The sequence below is a fragment of the Lissotriton vulgaris genome, chromosome 11 (assembly GCF_964263255.1).
Source record: "Lissotriton vulgaris chromosome 11, aLisVul1.2, whole genome shotgun sequence".
NCBI classification, from domain to species: Eukaryota; Metazoa; Chordata; class Amphibia; order Caudata; family Salamandridae; genus Lissotriton; species Lissotriton vulgaris.
The window spans coordinates 649,714,092-649,731,425 of record NC_141699.1 but is presented as its reverse complement, the minus strand read 5'-3'; the positions used below and the strand labels follow the sequence as shown (position 1 = coordinate 649,731,425).

Sequence of the window (17,334 nt, the reverse complement as noted above, 5' to 3'; positions counted from 1 at the left end):
TCTCTGGAGCTGCATGCCAGAGAGTCCCTCACTTTATTCTCCACCATAGCATCCATACGGGTGAACGAGTAATTGTTTCTGATCTTGCTCTTGGTCATGCTCCTCCCCAAATGACATTCAGGGGCAATTTCAATAATGTGGTCATGCATATTATTTGGTGGTACAATTTTATTGGACCTCAAAATCAAATTCCCTGTGATTGACAACTCCTCCTTCACATTACAATACAGTTGGAGTTTCTCTTGTAAATCTTTACATTTGTCAGGCTAACCATTAATTATTGTATCTTTGACTGAAACTAAAGTCCCATCATACTTGTCACTCTTTTCCCACTCTTCCTTTTGACTGGCAGGTACTTCTATGGAAAGAACAATGTCTCCTGGAGGGTTAATTCCCTTAACTTCTCCTTCTACAGGCATACCGGACAAACAATCAGTCACTTTTTTATCACTCCAGGAACATATCCTATACTAAAAATAGTGCCCTTGCAATCCTAATACCCATATACTCACCCACGGATACTCATGAGTATCCGTGCGCGCTACAAGTGGACTTAACATATGGGTACGGGAGAGGTGTCGATCTCAATATATTTAGTGAAGAACATGGGAATCAGACTTTGTGATTTGTTCTAAGGGTAAAAGGTAGACCCCACAGGTATAATGTAATTGTGATTTATGGTCTAATAGCATGCCAATGTTTATTTTTCAATGGCGGAGTAGTTTAATTCAGTGTCCTTTTCAAAAAAGCTCAAATTATTTCTTTCCCATCAGTCATTTGGGATAATGTGGCTCCTACACAATTTTTACTAGCATCAGTGGTCAATACTGATTTTAATTTTAGTATCCTAAATGTGGTGCATTAACAATTGCTTCCTTAATTTTGTTGAAAATGGTTTGGCATTCCTCAGTCCACTCAAAACTAATTATTTTCTTAAGTGTATTTCTTAAAGGATGCCACCTGGTCTGCAAAGATTTTTTATATATTTTGCCATATATTCCACCATACCTAGGAAAAACGTCAGTTCTTCCTTGCATGTAGGAGATGGTGCCAAGCTAACTGAATCTACCAAACTGTTTTTTGGTTTGATACCGTCTTCAGATAGGGTGTGTCCCAAATATTCTACCAACTTTAAACCTATCTTACACTTCTCCATCCTTATTGTGAATCCAATCTTCATTAAATCATACAAGACCTCCTTGAGTGTGGTAATGTGTTTGCTTTCAGACTTTCCATAGATTAGTATTTTGTCTTGGAACCAAAGACTTTTTGCATCCCTTGTAATATATGCTGCATAATGTGTTGAAACACTGCCGCTGAGGATGCCAGGCTGAATGGCATTCTGCAGAATCGGTAAGCCCTGAATGGAGTTATGAATGATGTGAGAGCTTTAGAGTCAGAGGGTAGAGTTACCTGATGATAGGCAGACGAAAGATCTAAAACACTAAAGTAACTAGCATCTTGGATGAGACTCAGTATTTCAATATTATTAGGCAGGGGGTGTCGTCTAGCCATATATTTGCATATAAGTATCTAAGATCAGCACACAACCGCATACTTTACCTCCTTCCTTTGAGTAAATCACAACTGGGGACAGCCATTCTGAACATTCAATCTTTTCAATTACTCCTAGATCTTCCAGATTGTCAAGTTCTTTTCTAAAGGGTTCTCACATAATCAAGAGGACTGGATGTGCCTTGTGTACCACTGGCCCAGTATTAGGTTTCAATTTTATTTTATGAAGAAAATATATCAGTAAACCTAAGTCCTCGGCAAATACTTCTGGGAATTCCTGACATTCAACCATTCCTTTGATAGATCTATTTATTATTCCTCCGCATTAGGGTCTAGCTTCATTCCTAAGTCTTTCTGGTGCTTCCAACCTAAAAATGTGGACCCTTGTTTGGCAATATACACCTTTCCTAGTGTTAATCTACCCTTGAAGGTATTGTGCATTATCAACATAACTGCCAAAGGCATATGATCTTTGTTGTGCTCTCCTGGGTTAATATCAGGATGTTACTGTCTATTCTTTAGCATCACATTTTGCTTTGAATGTTAACTCATCAATTGAAGTATACAGGGAACATTAATCTGCAAAAACCTTGAAAGGAACACAGTCAATGTCCACATTACAAGTAGGGTATACTATCTCTGAATTTGAACTCATATTAGAAACTTGGAAGATGATTTTCTTCCCTTCACAATCCTCATCATTAATCATGTTTCCTTGCAAACCTTCCCAAAGTGTACCTTCTTATTGCAGTCCCCTAACTATGCTTGTTCCTTCACTTGTCAAACTGCCACTGTTATCAACTTTATAAAGCTAGCTTCATATGAACATTCCATTTGGAGGAAAGAACAATACCTTACAGGTATGTAGGGGAGTTCTAGGAATAATAGAGACAAGGTCAGAACATACCAATTTGTCTTAGATTATAACAGTACTCCATTATAAATATGAAATGATAACAGGCTCAATTCACAGTGATGTTTCTGTGAATGGGTGTGACTTAATCTTGATATATGTATGACTTACTCTTGTATTTCCAGGATGAAGTGATACCTAGTTATGGGCGAAAGATTTGCAATCATGGTCTCATGATCAAGAACAATGGCAAGTCCTAACATTATATGCGCTGTTAGAAAACAAACCTCTCTACTACACCTGCCCTGTCCACTATTTCCATATCCTTATAATTAAGCATGTGCTGAAAATTCGTTCCGCTCGCGGAATTTGCAGATTTTCCACGATTTCGCGATCCGCGAATCTCGCGAAATCGCGGTAAAATCTGCGAATCAGCAGGACGAATTTTCTGCCAAGCACTTACAGGGTTACAGCAGCAGGTGCAGAAGTTGAAGCTAATTTTTTGTAACCTTTTACAAAAGGGTTACAAAGAAATTAACTTCAACTTGGGCACCTGCTGCTGTAAGCCTGTAAGTGCTTCCTGGTGCCCCGTTGCCTACTTGCAACTATTCTCTGACCCTGCTCTGACCCTTGAAGCAGGGTCAGAGAATATTTACAAGTAGGCAATGAGGCACCTGTCACGAAAATTAAACCTCAACAGGAAGCACTGACAGATATAAAAACAAGCATTTGCAATGCAATAGGTCTCGCATTAGAAAAGTTTGAGCTATTGGTATTGTAAATGACAATTTTTTTTATTTATGTGTTGGTTTTGAAAATAGCTAAATTAATAGCTTTGTCATTTACAATGCCAATAGTTATAACTTTCGCAAATGTGACACCTATAGCATTTGTAATGCAACATGTTTTGTATTTACGTGACTTAGATGTATTGATATTACAAATTACAATGGCTTTCAATTTTTTTAAATAATTAATACTTAAATAAAAGTGATTTTAATTTATAATGGCAATAGCTTAAACTTTTGTAAAGATTATGTTCAGTGTATTTTATTGTGACGAAAATCCAAGAACAGAAGTGAAATATTAACATCTTTTTGTGACATTTGTAATAAAGCTTGAAACATTGAGAGAACATATTTGAACCAGTTGTTGTTGAATGGTTGCGCAGATTGATGCTGGTGTGGCGCTGAGTGATGCTGGGGTGGTGCTGAGTGGTGCTGTGGTGGTGCTGAGTGGTGCTGTGGTGGTGCTGAGTGATACTGGGATGATGCTGAGTGATACTGGGATGATGCTGAGTGATGCTGGGGTGGTGCTGAGTGGTGCTGTGGTGGTGCTGAGTGATGCTGTGGTGGTGCTGAGTGATGCTGTGGTGGTACTGAGTGATGCTGTGGTGGTGGTACTGAGTGATGCTGTGGTGGTGGTACTGAGTGATGCTGTGGTGGTACTGAGTGATGCTGTGGTGGTGCTGAGTGGTGCAGTGGTGGTCCTGAGCGATAATGTGGTGGTGCTGAGTGATGCTGTGGTGGTGCTGAGTGGTGCTGTGGTGGTGCTGAGTGGTGCTGTGGTGGTGCTGAGTGGTGCTGTGGTGGTGCTGAGTGGTGCTGTGGTGGTGCTGAGTGATGCTGTGGTGGTGCTGAGTGATGCTGTGGAGGTGTTGAGTGGTGCTGCTGAGTGATAATGTGGTGGCACTGAGTGATGCTGTGGGCACGCTGGGTGGTGCTGAGTGATGCTGTGGTGGTGCTGAGTGATGCTGTGGTGGTGCTGTAGTGGTGCTGAGTGATGCTGTGGTGGTGCTGAGTGATGCTGTGGTGGTGCTGAGTGATGCTGTGGTGGTGCTGAGTGTTAATATGGTGGTGCTGAGTGATAATGTGGTGGTGCTGAGTGATGCTGGGGTAGCGCTGAGTGATGATGTGGTGATGCAGAGGGCAGAAAGGCACAAAAAGCAGTCTAACAAAGGCCAGAAGGGCAGAAAAACAAGGCAAAAACGAGTCTAACAGAGGGCAGAAGGGCACAAAAAAACAGTCTAACAGAGGACAGAAGGGCAGAAAAACAAGGGAAAAACGAGTCTAACCGAGGGCAGAAGGGCACAAAAAACGAGTCTAACAGAGGGCAGAATGGCAGAAAAGCAAGGGAATAACAGAGGGCAGAAGGGCACAAAAAACGAGTCTAACAGAGGGCAGAAGGGCAGAAAAACAAGGGAAAAATTAGTCTGGCAGAAGGGCAGAAAAACAAGGGAAAAACGAGTCTAACAGAGGGCAAAAGGGCACCAAAACAAGGGAAAAACGAGTCTAACAGAGGGCAGAAGGGCACAAAAAACGAGTCTAACAGGGGGCAGAATGAATCCCGCCCTGCGTGTTTGTCGACGAAGATGCCACCGTTTTGTGCAATACCTCTACTCAACTGGAGTACTTTCTACTGTCTAATCAGTAAGTGCTCCCTCGTTGGCTAAATGTATAGGGGCAGATTTACAATAACTGGCGCATCCCCAGGGCTCACAATAGTAAAGAATGAAACAAAAAGATTAATAAACGTGAAATTCAAGCAGATGAAAATTAAAGATTATGTGTTTCTTCTCAATTTAAAATGTCTCAATAAATTGCAGAAGTAATTTTAAGGCTTACTGGGCTGTTATGAGATATTATCTTGGTGGAAACCTTTATGTCAAACATCGAATCCAAATATCTATATATTAAGAAACAACCATACAATAGAAAGATAGAAGATTCTGTACAACATCTAATTCTGTGTTTGTATTATACCATATTTATTGTGATTTTAAAATTACCCAGTTCAGCAAACGATCTTCTTCAGGAAATGCTAATACACAGCAGACTTCAATGCTAGAAAATTGTATATCTTTCATAGAAAGGTGTGCCAAAGTTCCCAGATGTCTCACTAGCCCTGTCATTCTGGTGCCTCTTTCAATACCGCCTACTATTGATTAAGTTATACAAACAAATGTATTATCTTGCCTTTCTTTTAATTATGAGATATGTGATGAATTATCTATATTAATGCATTGGTACTATTCATAATTTTGTTATTATTTGGTATTGTTTGTATCCTTAACCATAACATTTAATACAAATTAACACAAATACAATCATAAATAATGATGGGAAAATTAATCATCAAAGCTTGTCTTAGACTATTGTATGTAATATATAGAAAACAATTGTGCACAGTTATAATATGTACTTAAAGGTATGTGTTAATACCACACTTACCAATGTAGAGTAAACAATTTCCAGTGAAGATCTGAAACACCACGAAATGCAATGGATCCAAGAACAGCTGGTGAATCCAAGAATCAAGAACTGCCAATAATAGTCTTTATAAATGTTTTGAGCTGGACAGCAAACATTAGCCCCAGATCATTTTGCACATAGAGGTACATAGCCAATTGATCTGCTTACTGGATGTACATCCTTTACAAGTTGGGTTAACCTGTCAATCAAAGAATTTAAGTCAATTAATGAAATTGTGCACCAACAAAATGAACACTTGCAATAAAACTATTTTTAACACTAGTGCATTTATATGCTAGCACTTTCAGATGTAAAAGGGGATTAGAATATTTATTCACTCACAAAATGTATTGAATCTTTCCAGATTTTAAAGTATCTGACACGTCTTACAAGTTCTATGTAAGACTAGAGACAGGCGATGAAAAATATATTTCAAACAAGCAAAGTGTAATTTTAAATATTTTCCTTTGTATCACTTAATCCACATATCTAGATCCATAGGATTGAATGCTTCAGAGTGGATAAGTAGAGTATGCTAAACAATATTTCCAGTTCAAGGAATGGAAAATGTTCAAGGTCTGCAGCTTTTTTGTCCATAAAACCTACTAAATCTTCATTGGTTTTGGGATGCAAAATATATTTTACATGTTCCAATGAGAAACCATCCAAAATGCACTATTTACTCAAACTAATATTCTTGTCACACTGGCTTCCCCATTTGTGAAGTAGTCAAAGAAGCCTAGTAGTTGGACAACACTGTTTTTCTTATGAAATGTGCGTTAAAAGATGTGAGGATTCCAGCCAAATCAGCAGAATGAAGTCCATACACTACAATACAGTTCCATCGGGATGCAGTTGGATTAGCTACAGGGTGTACACATGTCAAGCTCTGTGGCTGTTTATGATTTATGTTGATCTGTGAGATGAACATGAAGCATTGTTTGTGGAGCCTGCTTATTGCATTTTCTGTCTGTGCATCTACCCTTCTTTTATCCCTGTTCAGTGTGGTGCTAAAAGAGTCACATTATTTATTTGCGCTCCTTTTAGCACAAACTTATACATCACCACAAAGTTTTACTTGGTGACGGTTGCCTTTTCAAACCTGTGCAGCTGATAATATATTCAAAATGTGGGTAATTTTTGTTTGTACACATTATGTTCTATTATTTTTACACATAGCTGTAACTCAAGCTCACCTGCAGCACAGCATAAATAGTAGTTGTATTGTGGTATTTTTGTCCCTGGTATTAGCACTTCTGTGTAAATACTTACTACTACTTGCTTACGGTCCATTATGTCGACTGGCATGTAGGGCAGCAACAAAGGACCTCCATTTCCGTCTGTTTTGGGCAAATTTATGTATCTTGCCTAGTTGTGGTTCAGGGTCATCATTTCTCTTTTCACAGTGTAAATGACCAGTATTTATTTACATACCGGAAATGTATGTTCAAATACATATTCTAGAACGGATAAGTGTATCGGATTTAGGCAGGCCATTAAATGCTTGTTGGTGGTATTTACTAGAGCAGGAGATGGCACAATGCACTGCGTTTTATTGTTTCCATATTTACAGAGCGTAGTGTTTACTGCAAGTCTACATGGGACACTGTTGTGTACTTTGTGATTGTTCTGGATACTACAATACAAGTACTAGTAGACTTAGAAACTGAGTATCTCTACTAAAGTAGGTCAGTATTCCTTTTGTAAGGCAGTCATGTCTGGACCCAGTTTTAATAACATTTTGAATTGTGGCTATACCACTCTTTTGGCGCAGCCACAACACAAAATGTTAGTAGGTATTTACTAAGCCACGCAAGAGCTGACTTACATTATCTTACGTGGCTTGGTAAAGAAAATATAACTCACACAGCCCCTTCAGCTGCATTGAATTACCCTGCACATGGGAGGCATTGCATGGGTGAAGCAAGGGTATTCCCATGCATCCACCAATGGATTCTGGCACATTCGCAGATTTACTAAAGCTAGAAAACCTGGGAATCTGTCAAAATGCTGCGCCTTTCCCAGTGAAGTGTAACAAGGATAAATATCTGTATTTCTCCTAGTTACTTCCTCTTTCTATTTGTGAAACATTTTGCATCACACACAGAAAGAGGAACTTGACTTACAAGATTGTTTTTGTGCAGGAAAGTATGCCTTCTTGCACAAAAACAATCCTGCCCATAACGCAGGCATTCTTTAAGCAAGGCGCAAGGGTGCCTGCATTGGCGCAAGGCCGCCACAAGTGCACCAGCACTAGTAGGGAGCTGAAGAGTACCATATTTTAGTGGATATGGCACTTTTCAGCTCTCTCCTGTTCATGCAACGTAGTGCATCAACTTTGCTTGTTGAACTGCATGAACATTTGATAAATATGTTCCTTGACACTTACTATCCTTAGTGTGTTGTATATGGCTCTGTGATTGCGCCAGAAGATGAAAGCTGTGGTCCTACGCTTTAGTAGCAGGTCAATATGTTTTTTGCATCTCGCTTTCTTTTCTACTTGCCTCATCTTAATTGGCAAATAGTATTTCTTCAGGAGTATTGCAGTGATTGGTAAAAATGTATTTATTATTGCCATTCATATAGGGCACACTCCGTCACAGGCACTTGTCTAATTTTCATATTAAAGTTTGTATATTTTGGTTAATGATTTTCAAGAGTAGGATATGAGACTGGAGAGGTTTACCACCCCATGTCATATGGAATGCCCACTGTTCAGCAGATGGTGCTCAGGATATGCTGTTTTCTTGGTGGCGTGCACTTGTGTCTACTAAGATAGCCATTTATTGGTATTATCAAGGCAATGTTGTATTTGTTAGATATCTCTTTATTGTGTTCCTTGGATGATGTTGTGTGTCAAATAATGCTGGGAATGCTGTTGGGACTATATTTAGATTCAAATGTAAGTCATATTTGCCCCGTGTTGGATGTGTATGAAGATTTCAATCTAATCTGTTATATTCAATGTTTTATATGGGCAGGTCTTAATTCTGAGAAGTGCTGCTGTGATATGCCAGTCTACTGTATAGCATACATGAACTCTGTTGAGCGTAGGAAGGATTTAGTCTCATATTTGTCGCATAATGATTATGACAGTTGTTTTTCAGAGGAAGGAGCATTTGTGACATAAGTGATAGGCAGGTTTTTAGAAACTCTGGACCAAGTTGGGAGTATGAAAAGTGTTAATGTGTCTTGAGTGTTATTTGTGGGCGTAGTGCCTCTCTTTGGTAAGTGCTGTTGGGAGATTCAATATTGCTGGTGACTGGCAGGTGTGGGCTCTGTTAGAATCATGTATTGTGTACTGTTGGTGTGTTCTGCTGGATGTTTAGATGATCTGCCACAAATTACCCTTGGTATTTATTACTTTGCATAGTTGATATGGCTAATATGAAGTTGTGAAAAAGTAAGAGAATTGCAATTAGATACCGTGTCTCCAATCACCTATCTTGAAGGATATTGTGTGATGTGGGAAGTTGCAACAATTTCCTGCCACATGTTACAAAGTTATGGAAATAAATGTGAACAAACCTTCACATTTAGGGAAATAATTCTCTCTCAAAAAGTTCTTTCCCAAAATATCCTTTGCAAGTGTAGCCAGAAAACTTTGCAATCTAATCATGTTATGTTAGACATGAATATTTTTTACAAAATGTAATATTTTGGGATTTATAGTATGCATTATATTACAACTGTATGTAACAAATTAATTTGATTTTTAACCCCCCGAGAATAACACGCCCTAGCCCAGTGATTGGAGGTGCTCGGCTGGAAAGAGTCCAGACGTTTGAGTATCTGGGTCTAACTCTCAACGAGAGTATGACCTGGGCTCAACATCAAATTAAATTGCAATTAAAGCTCACTCAAAAGGTGGGGGGCATTCTTAAACTTTTGAGTAGGGCTACAGTTAAGCCAGTTGGACCACCATTGGAAATTTATGAATTGCAGGCATGAGGGGCGGTAGTTTACAATGGCGAATTGTGGGGTTACAACTGCTCTACCGCGATATTCGCCACTGAAAACAAATTCCTTAGAAAGCTGGTCTCACTTCCACCTAGTACGCCACTGCTACCTCTAAGGCTAGACCTGGGCCTCAGACCTCTTAATGAGGAATTGGGCCTTAAACCTCTGACTTTCTGGAGGTGACTCTGGGTAACCCCAGAGCTTAATAACTACCGGCAAGAGCTCACTGAGATTTTAAACTGCCCAATGCAGGGAAACTCCCCTGGTTAAAGTACATAAGACAGGAATTTGAAAGACTGAGCCTCCCTCTTATGTGGAGTGACCCTGAGCAAGCTTGCACTAACATTTCACGCAAGCAGCTGGCTAACCTGTACTTTGAACACAATCTATCTGCCCGCCTGTCTAATCCTAAATTAGGAACCTTGACCAACACCTTTTTAATGAACAAGGACTATTATAAACTAGAGCCTGTTCTGAATGACATTAGTCCCCCTGGTCTTAGGAAATGTTATCTCCAATGGAGACATGGCTCTCTGCTACTCAGAACCCTCACAAGTAAATGGTCTCCCCCTACCCCAAAAAATTGTCTGGGATGCTTGGCGGAGTTAGAAAATGAATTGCATGTTGTGTTTTTCTGCTCTGGTTATCAGATTCCAAGAAAAAAGCGGATAGTTCCGATCTGTAAAAACTTGGGGATTAGACACTGTCATGAAGCCTTTCGAATACTAAAGACTGATCTCTCCCCCCCTATTGTATTTGCTGTATCTAAATTTCTAGCAGCAATGTGGTGCATGAGACGGAACTATCTGAATGCTCAGTCTAGTGGGAGTGGGTAGACGCATGTATATAGTTTTAGGGAGTCTAATTGCAAATCATATAAGTGCAGGGTCCCATGATGAACATGTTTTAATTCTCTTTTTTTAATGATTTTATTCCATTGTGTTTTTTATAGCGTAAATGAATTTCCTCTGATGGTAGTTTTTATGGCAATGAATTGATTTACATGTATTGAAATTTCTTTTATGACAATATAGTCGCAATAAAGAAAAGAAAGAATTTGGAAAGCAGTCTGTTCATATCTGGTATTGCAGAAAGACATATTTATATTTTTAGTAATACCTCTCGCTAGGTAAGAGTCCTTTTGTACTAGTCTCATTTGGTAGGTAAAATTATGTTTCCATTATCTTTACTGGAGGATGGAAAATGTATAGGACTGTAGGAAATACTAAATTGAAGGGGTGGTACTGAAGAGCAATTTTTAAGTAGGCAACTGAGTAGTGTAAATCTTAGTTTTTAAAATAAAAGTGAAGGGAATCAGATACATGAAATATGTGAGAGGACGTTATATACAGCAGAAGGCAAAACAAGAGATGGTGCTACATTTCTTTAAATGAAGTGCTTTTCAATGTGGATTACAGAATGTAGAGAACACACTATTGGGTAGAGTGTATTAATGAAGTCTAGACATGAGCGATATTAAAAACTTAGGGTCTGATTTAGAGTTTGGTAGAGACGTTACTCTATCACAAACACAGAGGAGTACCCTGCGATCCAGACTGTCAACGGAATATGGAAAGGATGGGCCGTAGGAGGAAGCAAACTGCACTGTCCATCCTATTTCGGCTGGGTGTACTAATGTCTTTTTTTCCTTTCCATCGGGATAGGAAGAAAACAAAATGAAAAACACACCTTAGGGAGGGGCGGACTTGGCCACGAAACATAGCGGACATCCTCTGATGAACGCCAGCCCGGGCTTGAACATCCATCATGACACTGGGTGGCAGGGGTCACCTGGCAGATGAGAGAGCCGGCAAGCTGGAAGAAGCAGTAGCTCCTGTGGGCTGGCAGGGGCCTTGGTACCAGGTGGGAAAGCGGTGCCAGGGCAGCCACCTCGAGAGGGTGAACCGAGGGGCAAATGGACAGAAAAAGAGGCGAGGGTACCAACAAAGGGGACATGGACCTAGCATGGCTGCAGAGCCCAACAAGCCACTCACTCACCAGGTTATTCTGCGGGCCTGAGGGACACGTGGAGGCCTGGTTGCCCTTACTGCAAACATAGCATTGCAAGCTGCAGATAGCCAGTTCGGGGAAATGAAGGTAAAGAAGCCCCATGAATAAAGCTGGCCCCGGAGTGACAAACATACAGCAGGACGACCTTGGGGACCATACCCGAGCTTGCTTGTGGCCATGTTGCAGAGGTCAGGGAGAGGCCCTAGTGTGAAAATTGTTGAAGCTCTTCTTCGCCAGCACAGCGGGACCAGGAGAGGACCAGTCAAAGCAGTTTGGGGAGTTGTGGGTCAAGGACCAAGGAGACCTAAGCCATTTGCTACGCTGCTGGGTGCGGATTGGGTCCAGCATAACTGTGAACAACTAGAATAAAATAAACATTTCTACCATGGTTAAAATGTTAACTAAAAATCTAATATCCCAAGGACCTGCTTCTCTGTGCTAAGCTAGGAGAGCATCAAAAGTAGAATAACTTACAACTAGATATTCTTGGGAAGAATGATCACGTTGCATACCTTGATTATAGCAAAAAGCTACAATTATCAGGAGTCGGGGAGGCCATGTTCCCTGTGAAAGGCAAACACTTGTTCAGCATCAGGGATTCAGCACATATACGTTCCTGACTTAAAACATCGGGGCGATGTCCACAACTATTAAGAGATACAAGGTGCACTCCAATTTGAGGCATTTTGGTGTACAGATCACTAAGCAGCAGGAGACACACTTGACACACAAGGAAGGACTGAAACTGTAAACTAAAGGATGAGGTCACTTAGTAGCCACAGAATGCTCTTCCAATGCTAGAGGGCTTTGATTTGGATTAGCTCAGTGGTCCTCTTTGACATTATCAACACGTTGGTGTATGACAATGAATTTTACGTCTTTATACAGGGGTATGCTAAGTTGGCAAATCACTCATATTAGGCAGTATGCATTCACCAAAAAACTCATCTGGCTTCTATGCATCCCTATCCCCAGTTTTTGCAACATGCCCGAACATACCAGTAATGCTAGGGGCAAATTTAATGGGATCCTCAATATAAATCTGGACTGCTCACATCACACCTCCCCCTTCTTGCAGCACCAATACATATGATAGTGAAAGCACTGAGGGAATAGCTACACTATTGGGAGTTGACTGAAGAGTGCCAACACAAGTGGCCCAAGGTCTGAGAACATGCGTACTACTCAAGGGTGCATGACATGCATGTCCACTTAGAGTTCCTACACAAGTCAACCTACTCCTTGGGGAATGCATAGTCGAGTATCTAGGCAGCACCATATCTGATAATAACCCTCTGTTAATCCACATTGACTGGGGGCAGAACATTACGCCAATCCCTATGTGGAAATTACAAAGTGCTATAATTAAGGATTCGGCTTTCAGAGAGACGTGCAGGGAGACAACAGACTCTTTTTTTAAAGGACAGCAAGGACGATTTCATCCCTCAGTCCGCCATAGGGGAAGTACTTAAGGTAACAATCCAAAAGCACTGCATTCAGTCCTCTGTAGGGGGTAAGAAATATCTGAGCTGACAGCAGGAACTCTGGATACATGCATCTGAATCTTGGAGAACACAGTAGACGCAAATTAGGCTACCCCAAACTCCATACACAAAGCCAGAAAAGAACATTTGGCAATGATGGAGACACAGCACGGCCTAGTTTATGATACCACCATACTCACCCACACAGTAGACACAGAAGGAGCCCTGCAACAATCTCAGTCAAATGTGTACAAAGCATTTTATCCATACTACTGCACACGATTATACGCCAATATCGACTCGAGAAGTGAATTGCACATTGGCGCATATCTGGAGCCAGTTAGTTTCCTTACAGTTCTACATCTGGCCTTAACTGAATTGGGCAACTGATTTTGCTCCAAGAGGTCAGGGACACTATCTCCTACGAGCTTGGAGGGAAGGTCTCGAGAATAGATGGATTGCCTCTCAAATTCTATACCACTTCAATAGATCAATTAGCGTCAACGCTTGTTGAACTCTATAATGAGTCCGCCTACCACACAAGAGGCACTGGTAACTGCTCCTCACATGCCTGGCAAACACCCAGAGCAACTCTCTACCCTATAGCCCTCTCTCTAACATAAAAGTTGATTATAAGATTTGGCACACATAAACCAGCTCTTTCACAGGGACCAGAATGGGTTATACTGAGAGCAGCACAGCCCAAAATATTCATAGACTTCTGCAAATAATGGAGGCTGCTCCATCGGCTTAAGCCCAGTTGGCCGTGGTAGCCGTGGACACAGAAAAAGCCTTTGACTCACTGAGTGGGACATATCTTGATAAAGTACTGGGGCGCTTAAGTCTGGGGAGGGCCTTTTGGAACTAGATCACACTTGTATTCATTACGCACGGGACCAGTATATACCGGGCGGGTGGTGTCGGTGGAATTTCGGGTCTTTAGAGGCACTAGACAAGGATCTGCCATCTCTCCTCTATTTTTAGCAATTGCAATTGAACCATTCGCAATCAGACTCTGCTCTGGGATAGAGGATTGGAGGATCCCTAAAAACAGACACTCCAATGTAATTTCATTCTTTGCTGATAACCTGCTTCCCTCTCTTGGGAATGTGGAGGCCAACCTGATTGAGGTCATTGGAGAGTTGGACATCTGCGGCAGGGCCGGCTTTACCACTGGTGGCGCCCTGTGCGACAATGTTTGTAGGTGCCCCCAATGACCACCTCTGTCAGGGATTCCATCACCACTACCCTTCAACAGTGCCCCTCAAGTCTCCATAACTAATCTCTCAGAGATGCATTAAATTAGTTTTATAGCACCACTCATACAAGTGTAGGGTGTCAGAGCCTTTTACATCACACATATTACACAGAGACAATCAATACAGTGGCGTAGCTAGCCCTTTGGCTAACTGTAGCGGTCACTGCATTTGCCACACGCAAGGGCCAATTGAAGAGTGGGGGGGATTGCCGCCCGAGACGGCAGGTAAGAGTGAAGGAAGGCCGCTGCCACCACAACTCATACCTCCTGAGGTGGACCCACTACCTCCCCCCTTGATACGTCACTGAATCAATTATACTTGTGTAAATCAGTGTATGGGAAACGTTACATAGGACAGAGGACTACAATAGGAGTCATGTCATCTACACTTGTGGGCAGTAGCTTAGGAATGCTTGGTCTGGTGATGCACAAATTTAGAATGTACAATATAACACTGTGGTTGGGGTTCTCTTTAATAGTAATTGATTTCTGCCCAAATGAACCCATTTTACAACATTAGGATAACGAAAGACTGGGGATATAGTCATAACGCTCTAACCTATACCATACAGTTTTCATGCAGCTCTTTGATGACAGTTAATTGCTCACCATTCTATATTAGGATTTTAGCTTGTAAACTGAAAGTAACAATAAGATCCCTCTGACAAAAGCACTAACCTACTGACTTATTTACATTATATGCACTTTGTGATTTGCATCATACACGTTCTTTGCAGCAATCATATTAACCCTCTGTGCTACCTTACAATGAATCAAAACTTCCATTAGGCAATGCTCCTGATCTTTCTCTCCAGTAAGAGCATTAATCACTGGAGTTATCGTGACATGTTAATTGTTCTCTGAAAATTGCTGGAGGCAAAGAATGCAGCAGCAGGTGCTTTTAAAACAATAATATATGTTGCACGCCACAGAGCTGGCCCTGCCTAAAACTTATTTTGTTTCAATTCACAAACTGAAAGCGAATTACACAAAATTGAGCTGGGTAGAATGTCTCTAGTAATCAAGGCGGTAAGAAGACATACTGACATACAGCAAACCATTTATTTTATTTTATAATTCATAAGCTAAGCAAACATTGTACTGCAGCGCATGGGTGGGCATAAAAGCGTGCCTCCTGATCTGTTATCTCTCTGCTATTTCTTCGAAAATTCAACAGTGCATGCTTTTAGGAAATGCAACTGGCGTCAATTTCAGAGCACAAATGGCGTCCACTTGACCTTGGCACCAGGTGGGGTGGTACTGCTCCCTCCGCCAAAAGCCGGCACTGATCTTCTGTGACATATTGGGACTGCAGGTAAATTGGAGTACGTTTAATATTTTCCCACTGCAACAGCGGCCCCTTCTATATGGAACTCTACCTCACAGTTCCTGCCTTGGTTGGAATCCACTACCTTTTTTTGGTAGTATCATTGACTTCACACTGGCACCTCTTAAGGGATTCCTGCATATAGCATCATATCTCATCCAGGGCTAGAATAAATATAATAATATCAGCCCCTGTCTTGATGAATTTCTACTGGCTGCCCTTGCCAACCCTCACAGCTTCAATACCATCTGCAACATTCACAAAGCCATCATGACCAGCATTCCTCATTGTCTTGCGGACAATATCACCATGTCCGGGGGCTCCAGGGATGCCGACAGCCAGGCCAACATCAGACTGGAGATTAAGAGGTGTAAAAAAGAAAAACATAGAAGATCTTTTCCATCTAATCAACCAGAATCTGGAACAACATCTGCATATTCATAAAGACCGCGCCAGTGCTTCACAAATTTGGGGAAGATTTGAAGATACATTTCTTTAAAGAACACTACATCCCAATGCAGAGCCAATCAAGTAACTTAGGTACCTCCCTTGTTACTCTGTGATTTTATGCTTGCCTATGGCCCTGTACAGTGCTCCACTGCCTTTATGGCTAGATTCACACTATACAAATACCACATGCATACATAAATACATACATAACATGTTTTAGAAGTTCATCAAGCATTGAACATTTAACAAAAATGCTGCCTCATTCACAAACCAATCTGCGCACCTAACTTGAACTTAGGTCTGTAAATGGTGTGTTTTCTCAGCATGCATTCATTTTTTACTATCACAAAGGTGAAAATGTTCAATTTTATTTCTGAACTGGACTCATAAAAAGTTACTATGACCCAAAAAATTGTGCAGAGCGATTTCTAAGAAATGTAGACAGGTACTGCGTTCCCGGGAGATATATGTGAAATCTCTGTAATATTATAATTGTTCTGTTTTGATCAGAATAAGAAACCTCTTTGGTATTATGACCCCATTGCTCATTTCTTGAGGTGTAAACACTAAACAATGTCAGTGTCTTGAGTGGAGTGCTAATCCTGTGGTAGCAGCAACGATTTGGTTCCAGTTCATTTATTTAATCTGGAGTACCCACAAATGTGTACTAGAAAGAGTTAAGAGTAAAGGTACCAGCCTGACAGGGCTAGGATGAGTTCTGGCATTTGTGAACCACTAAGATCAGGGTACGTAGAAATATTGGTTGATATGGGGCAATGATAACAGAGATGGTTGTAATAGTTTATAATGGCCACTGCCTCGGATGCAGAAAACAAAATATCAGTTACATTGACACAATTATGGCAGAAGAATGGATTAAAGACAGTAGGCAACTCATATTTATTAAAAAGTTCATCGCCTGAAAAGAAAGAAAAAGCAGCAACACATTACTCAAAATAATTCACATCTTTATAAACAGCTGTTGAAAACAGTTAAGGACAGTCTTCTTAGGACTCTACTTGCTTACTGGAAATGTACACTCCATTTACTATAGGGGTCCTATCATTTGTAGGTGCACTTTACGACTGAAAGGCCATTTTAGTGGGCCCTGGAGCGGGTATGTGGCTTACACCCTCCTGGGCACAGGGAAAACTTTGGAGGCCCAAAGGGAGAGCATCTTTGAAAAGCAGATCGAGATGGCATTGGTGTCCCATGGGGCATGCTGG

The 17,334-nt window shown here is 41.0% G+C and overlaps 1 protein-coding gene across 1 annotated transcript in view; it reads right to left on the bottom strand.

The window, feature by feature from the left end:
* PLEKHA2 (pleckstrin homology domain containing A2) overlaps positions 1-17,334 on the bottom strand; it is a 747,617-nt gene that overhangs the window by 592,100 nt on the left and 138,183 nt on the right. The window contains exon 2 of the mRNA XM_086943737.1: positions 5,599-5,818. The gene's annotated coding sequence lies outside the window, so the exon portion shown is untranslated. The remainder of the gene's footprint in view (positions 1-5,598; positions 5,819-17,334) is intronic.